Below are 7,645 nucleotides of genomic sequence, written 5' to 3'. Positions count from 1 at the left end.
AATGAAGGAATTCTTCTTCTTCTTCTTCTTCTTCTTCCTCCTCTTCCTACCACACCTTCCTCCTGCACCAGGCTTTAATAATCTGTTTGGCACAGACGGAAACATTCAGGTAGTTATTGAGATGAATTGCAAATATCTAAAAATGACTAACTTTCTGTTTCTGCCTCCTTCAGAAGCTCAGGGACGAAAGATGTGATTGACAGATTGACTTTGTTTCTGATCTCAGATTTAATTAAATTTCATCTGCAGCTTTGAAACAAACATGATTCATGGAAATGATGTGTTTCGGTGCAGAGACTTTGGATGAAACACACACACACACACACACACACCCTAATGAGCAGAAACAGGTATAACATTGGTCAGTGACACACACTGACCACATCACATGATGCTGCATCATTTGACGGCGTAATACACACAGACAGTGTTCTTACTGTAAAACACACGTGTTTCTCTGTGTTTACGCCGTGTGTGTGTGTGTGTGTGTGTGTGTGTGTGTGTGTGTGTAAGTGTGAGTGTGTGAGTGTGTGTGTGTGTGTGTGTGTGTGTGTGTGTGTGTGTGTGTGTGTGTGTGTGTGTGTGTGTGTGTGTGTGTGTGTGTGTGTGTGTGTGTGTGTGTGTGTGTGTGTGTGTGTGTGTGTGTGTGTGTGTGTGTGTGTGTGAACGCTGCTGAGGCTGTTTCACTGTTAAACTCCAGGTTTTGTGTTAGGTCGCACTGTGGCCAGCTTGCCGTCCACGGCCCGTTTGGGAGAGGTGGGCTTCAGTAAAGCCCGTTTGCACGTGTACGAGCACGAGCGTGTGTACGAGCACGAGGCCTACGGCGGTTCTGAGGTCATTTCCTGTGCGCCTGTTGTGACGTAGAAAAAAGAAGGAGGGACCATGCGCAGACATTTCAAACAATGGCGGTGAAAGGTTCACGTTGGTGTGATGCGGAGGTGGAGTGTTTACTGCAGATTTGGTCGATGAAAAGATTCAAAAACAGTCGACAAGACGCACAAAAACTCCGAGGTCTACGGAAAGATCTGGAAACAAAGCCACGCATCGCCATGACGTCATCAATGCGTGTGACGTGTTACGGCGTGATGACGTATAGGCAGCAAGAAGCATTCTCCGAGGCCCAGGTAGTGTGAGTACAAACGGGCCTGGAGGGGGGGACAAGGACCCTAAAGCACGGGGCACGGGACGGAGGCACAGTGGGAGGGCGCCCTCAGTGTCTCGTTTGTGAGCGTAGACGTTTGTAAAGGAGGACGCAGACTCACGTCCGTCAGTCTCATCAGTGCGGTGGGCTGACACACACCTGACTGCGCGGCTGCTCCTTCCCTTTGCCGTAGCTTCCTCCGGACGACTCCCACACTTCTGACTCACTCGACTGACGGACGATAACTCAGAGTTGTTTCATCAGGAGTGTGAGTCTGCTGCATCACACCGCCTGAGCCTTCATCTCCTCCTCCCCCTCCGATGAGAAGCCGCTCTCTTTGCTCATCGCCGGCTCCGATCAGAATCTGAGGGCTGCCGGAGGAGCGGATTAATGCAACACCGTTCTCCTTCACAGCGATAAAAACGCCCGCCGTGCCCCTCGGCTCTTCTCCGAGGCCGTATCCAAATGGATCTGTCGCACTTTTGTGGAGATTAGATTAAATTTGGTGGTAATGTGATGCCATTCTGCGAAGAGAGATAAAGCGCCATCTGCTCTTCTCTCCCGTTTCGTGCTTTCTCTTCCCGCTGCGGGCTCTCGTCACCGTCACGCCCACGCACACGCTTCCTCCTCTCTCTTCCTCCCGTTCTCACCTGCACTTGTTCTCCGTATATCCCTCCATTGTTAGAGCTCATAATTAAACATGTCCGTCTCTTTCAGTCCTGCACTTCAGGCTGCATAATGAACCTCAAGTTTGCATAACTATCTGTGTCGCCCACTTATTCCTCTTGATCTTGCAGAAGGACGCGCTGCAGTGGAAGCACAGTCGGCACCGCCCTGACGGTGCTGTGCAGAATCATGGTGGGCGGTGTAGGCACCGGTCTCACGCTGCGCTCTCTGTTTGTTATTCTTTCACGTGGAAGTGTGGAGGAGAAGCAGCTCACTGAGAGACAAGTCAACAGGTTAAACTTCCCCGTGCACTCCTCCTTTCCGTCATCTTTTCATTCCTGCAGCAGTGAAACTCACTTCCTGTAACAGCTGCTCACTGTCGGTTTAATTTTTACACTGATGTGGGGTGACTGTGGTTCAATGGAAGAGTGGGTCGTCCTCCATTCGAGAGATTGGCGGTTCGACCCTTCCCTGGTCAACATGTTGAAGTGTCCTTGGGCAAGACACTGAACCCTGAATTGCCCATCGTGCTGCACATGGGTGTGTAAATGTGGTCATTTACCATGATGTGTATTTAATAGTGTTAATGATGGAGCTCTGTGGCACAGAGGGAAGATGAGTGTGATGAAACTCATTGCCTGATGCGTTCCCCAGCTCCTTACCCCGACCCTGACCGTGACCCTTATCTCCACTTCTCTCCAGTTTACAATGCTGCCCTTTCATCCCTTCATCCAACAATCTAACCTCAAAGAACAACTGTTCACAAACGTCCTCCTGTGACCCCAACGACTGTCGTTTAGACTCAATAGAGCACTAACCAGGTCCAGACCTACTTCCACCAACCACTGGACCAGGACCAGGACCAGGACCAGCACTAACCAAGTCCAGACCTACTACCACCAACCCCTGGACCAGGAGTATGACGCATAGTCTGGATGCACTTTACACACATAAGGCCAAAGAAAGCCTCTAAAAACATGAATAATATCAGCATTTCCCACTCGTCTCATATTCAGAATTAGGCCTAATAAAGAAAGTTTGGTCTGCAGACTTAATGTTTGAAGGCCACACTTCTCAACACCTGGACGGATCATCACGGAGTCACTGAGGACGCTTTTTCAACTCACTTGCACCTGGAAGACTTGGACTCAGCTGTCCCCACCCCGACCTGCTGCTCATTGATTATTCCTCTCTCTCTCTCTCTCTCTCTCTCTCTCTCTCTCTCTCTCTCTCTCTCTCTCTCTGTAAGCTGCTGAGTCACTTTCCCCATCAGCTGTCTCTCCCCCTGCAGGCGCCCCCCGTCCTCCCCTGTTCCCCTGAACATCACAGTAGAGTCCCAGCAGCATCCAGATGGGCGTCCGACCCCAGCGCTCCGTACAGGAACTCGGGTCACATCCGTGTTGGGACAGCGAGCTAAGAGGAGGACGATATTCAAAGCGTCACGGCAGCGGTGACATTCACACACGGTGACTTTTCTCCAGTGGAGATAGTTTCAATGTGGGCAAGAGGATTAGAGGGGTAGGAGACTGAGGCCAGGACGCGGCCGACCGAAGGAGCGACTAAGGGCGCACTCCCACTGTGCCTCCGACCCGTGCCCAAACAGGTTCCACGGGTAAAGTTTTGTTCGTATGACCAGTGTGAGTGCAACCGTACCTGGTCTAGGAGCGACACGCTTGCCGTCCACGGCCCGTTTGGGAGAGGTGGGCTTTTGTAAAGCACGTTTGCACGTGTACGAGCACGAGCGTGCGCACGTGTACGAGCACGAGGCCTACGGCGGTTCTGAGGTCATTTCCTGTGCGCCTGTTGGGACGTAGAAAAAAGAAGGAGGGACCATGCGCGGACATTTCAAACAATGGCGGTGAAAGGTTCACGTTGGTGTGATGCGGAGGTGGAGTGTTTACTGCAGATTTGGTCGATGAAAAGATTCAAAAACAGTCGACAAGACGCACAAAAACTCCGAGGTCTAAGGAAAGATCTGGAAACAAAGCCACGCATCGCCATGACGTCATCAATGCGTGTGACGTGTTACGGCGTGATGACGTATAGGCAGCAAGAAGCATTCTCCGAGGCCCAGGTAGTGTGAGTACAAACGGGCCTGGAGGGGGGGACAAGGACCCTAAAGCACGGGGCACGGGACGGACGCACAGTGGGAGGGCGCCCTAAACTGAACAACAATACCACTGACCAAAGCAGGAAACAACCAGCCAGGACACACACTAGTTAAACATCCTCGCTGTCAGAACATCTCAGCTTCCACCTGCTCTGGGACTTACTCTCTTGTACTGTATTTGTACTTTTATGAGGCTGTGAAAATGAAAATTCAGTTCCCATCTGAATTATTCAAATGGCAAGAATCTGGTTTAGTTCTTCCATGTGTTAGTCTACATTCTTTAGAGCGTCTCACAGGCGGACGTTTGCTCCAAGAAGGTCACAGTTTAAAGCCAGAACACCACAAATCATTAAGGTCACAGAGTAATGCACTGTAACTTGTATGTAATCCATGTTTTTATAACTTAGAAACAACATCCAGAGCAAAGAGGGAAATCAGGTGATGGAGTATCAGAGTGCCTAAATCCACGAAGGGGGGAGGGTCCAGAACACAAGACTTTGACCTGGAGGACCGGAGTTCAAGAACTAAACCACCACCTTTAGTGACTTAACAAACTTAACCGTCTCCTTTAGTGACTAAACTTAACCGTCTCCTTTTTCTGATTAAACTTAACCGTCTCCCTTCTGAACTCAACTTTAAAGCTCTCCACTGTGAAATGAGATGCTCGGAGCAAGAGTTCAGGATAAAGAGCAACTGTCACCCAAGAGGCCGCGGCTCGTGTCACGTTCATGTCCTGAAGTCACAACATTAACCACATGTTGCGCAACAGCGGCCTACGTCATCACTTGTAGGTCTACCAAGTGCTTTGACAAGTGTCGCCAACGGGTCCTGAAGGTTCTGCCGTATGTGACCGGTTGGGGAAATGGGGCAGAAGTCTAGTTTCCAACCAAGCACAGTCCACATTTACAGGACGTTGTGTTTGTGTTTGACTCAGATATGCATATAAATGTATGAATGTGTTGCTTAGGGAACCATTGGCGTCTCCTCTCAGTTGGTTACACAGTCACATGTGTATCTTAAAGTGTCACAGAATCGGCGGGTCAGCTACAGAAACAGCAGGCGTTGTACTGAGTCTGTGAGAAGCGACTGCCTGCAGGGGAAAACTCCCTGATGGAGCAGAGCACGAAATATTCAGGTGCCTCAGCTGATGTTTAATGCAGCAGGACGGTGCTCTTAGGCCTCGGCACTGACTAACCTGAACACAACATGTGGAGTTCAGCCCAATGATGAAAGGTAAAAGAAAGTCCATGAGGACACGTCACCTGGGGACCTTGAATATCTCTACCGATGTGACGTCCATTCATCCATCCAATATTTCTCCAAGCATTTCAATGTGGACCAAAGTGGTGGACCGTCCCTAGAGCCTCCGCACTTAAAAATGTTCTTTTCTGTGCAGAGCTGACCGGGGAAAACTGGAAAACTCAAACTAAACTGGGAAAGGCAATGTATTTATAATGAATAGACCAAGTTTAGTTCCTCAGCGGATGTGTCACGACCGCGGGGATCAATACACAAAAGCCAAAAATTAATTCATTCATCTTCAGCCTCTTGTCCCTGTCGGGGTCGTTGGGGGCTGGAGCCGATCCCAGCTGACATCGGGCGTGAGGCGGGTCCACCCTGGACAGGACGCCAGTCTATCACAGGACACATAGAGACGAACAGAGACAGACAACCATTCACACCTACGGGTGATTTAGAGTCATCAATGAACCGAACACCTGCAAGTCTTTGGACTGTGGGAGGAAACCGGAGAACCCGGAGAAAACCCACGCAGACACGGGGATGACATGCACACTCCACACACAAATGTTTGTGAAAAAAATCGAATTCATAAAACCCTTCATAAATCACAATCGAGGCCCAGGTAGTGTGAGTACAAACGGGCCTGGAGGGGGGGACAAGGACCCTAAAGCACGGGGCACGGCACGGAGGCACAGTGGGAGGGCGCCCTTAGTTTCCTGCGTTTGGATCCAAACGTGCTTTTCTGAATTGCTCTCCTTTCCTCCTGAAGCCGTACAGTATTTGCACCTGTCACACTGATTACAGTGCAGGGTTTTAAAGCCGTACAGTAGCTTTCTCTGACATCCTCCTGCTGAAACTCTGGCTCTAGTGGCAGCGGAAAGCTCGATAATCTGCCTCTCTGCGGACATTACTGCTGCTGGCCGGAAGGCTGGTGCCTTAATTTCCAGTAACGGGCAGTTGTTGCTGAACAGATCTTCTTAAAATGGAGTAGGTAATGGCCCGTGGTGCTTTGGGTGCTACTCTAAGCTGCCTATTAGAGCTTAATGTGATTTACACCGCGGAGGTACAGCAAAGCACAGGGGAGGGGAGCTAAATCGGGGAGAGGAAAGTGCTGCTGCCCTGTGGATTTGTGCGAGTGTGTTCAAAAGTGTGTGCAGGAATGAATCCATGAAGGGATTTAGACTGAGATGTGATGTGATCGGCTTCCCTGCAGGAGCAAGACACGTGTGCCAGAGAGAAGAGACGCTCGCACGGGAGAGAGGAACCAAATCCTGAATGGGATTCAGGTGTTTGTGTGTGTGTGTGTGTGTGTGTGTGTGTGTGTGTGTGTGTGTGTGTGTAATGTGAGCGAGGACTAATCCCTGAAGTCAATTTCATGACCTGCAGCAGTTCACTAATGCTGCGTTTTCTGTGGGAGAAGCAGGAAGTTGAGTCGTATGACGAATCTGTCGGGATCGTGGTCGAGGCGACAGATTGAGCTCAGAATTCACGATGACACACGTGATGGCGAGTTCGTTCGACCCTTGACTGCGTGTGCCTGTTTTTTACTGCTTTGATTCACAGGCACACATCAATCACTGGATGTCTTGTCAAACTGTTGCTTTCAGGATGCACATAAGTCATATTAGACGTCTAATACGACTTTAATAAAGGGGACGCTGTTTGTGAGCAGCTTGGCTCTAGGATGCAAAAGTCCGATCTGGTCACCGCAACACATGTTGGCGTAACTGAAACACTGATATAAAACATTTTTTGGCACCCTGTTGTGTCCGTATGCGACGTACCAAGCTTTTAACTGACTCCAGTGTGACATTAATATTTCACATTAACAGCCAGAAGTCAGGTTACGTAGTAAAACAAGCTTCAAAACTCCATGTCGGGCAGTCGGGGTAGCCTGGATATACCTATGCTGCCTTGCGTGCCATTTCATCAAGGATCCAGTTTTCATCTCAGTGAAGGAACCAATCACAGAACGGGGAGGGAAGGCCAGACGATGATGACGACGTGTGACATGTGACTGTGTAACCAACGGAAAGGAGACGCCAATGGTTCCCTAAGCAACACAGTCATACATTTACATGCATGTCTGAGTCAAACACAAACATGACACACGTCCTGTAAATGTGGACTGTGCTTGGTTAACCTTTGACACTTGAATGCGCCCAATACTTGGCGACCAAGTACCTTAAAAACTCACCCACTAGCTCATCCCGTCTGTGCAGCAGCGACTCTCCCGGCCTTCACACAAAAAGACTTGACTCAAAGTCACGACTTCACATTGTGTCACTCACGTTCACACATCAACTCCAGGTCTGAGGTTTTGCATCTATCAAAACTCTTCAGAGAATTGTTTGACCACTCAGAGCCACCGTACGTGCAGAAGTCTTCATCATCCAGGATGGTGTCTAATGGTGTTTTATGATGAACACAGTAAAGAATATTAGACAGCAGTGAAGCCGCCCTCACTACAAACCAACTTCATTTGG

The sequence above is a fragment of the Echiichthys vipera genome, assembly GCF_963691815.1.
Source record: "Echiichthys vipera genome assembly, chromosome: 1".
In the NCBI taxonomy this organism is placed as follows: domain Eukaryota; kingdom Metazoa; phylum Chordata; class Actinopteri; order Perciformes; family Trachinidae; genus Echiichthys; species Echiichthys vipera.
This window is presented reverse-complemented; position numbering follows the sequence as displayed.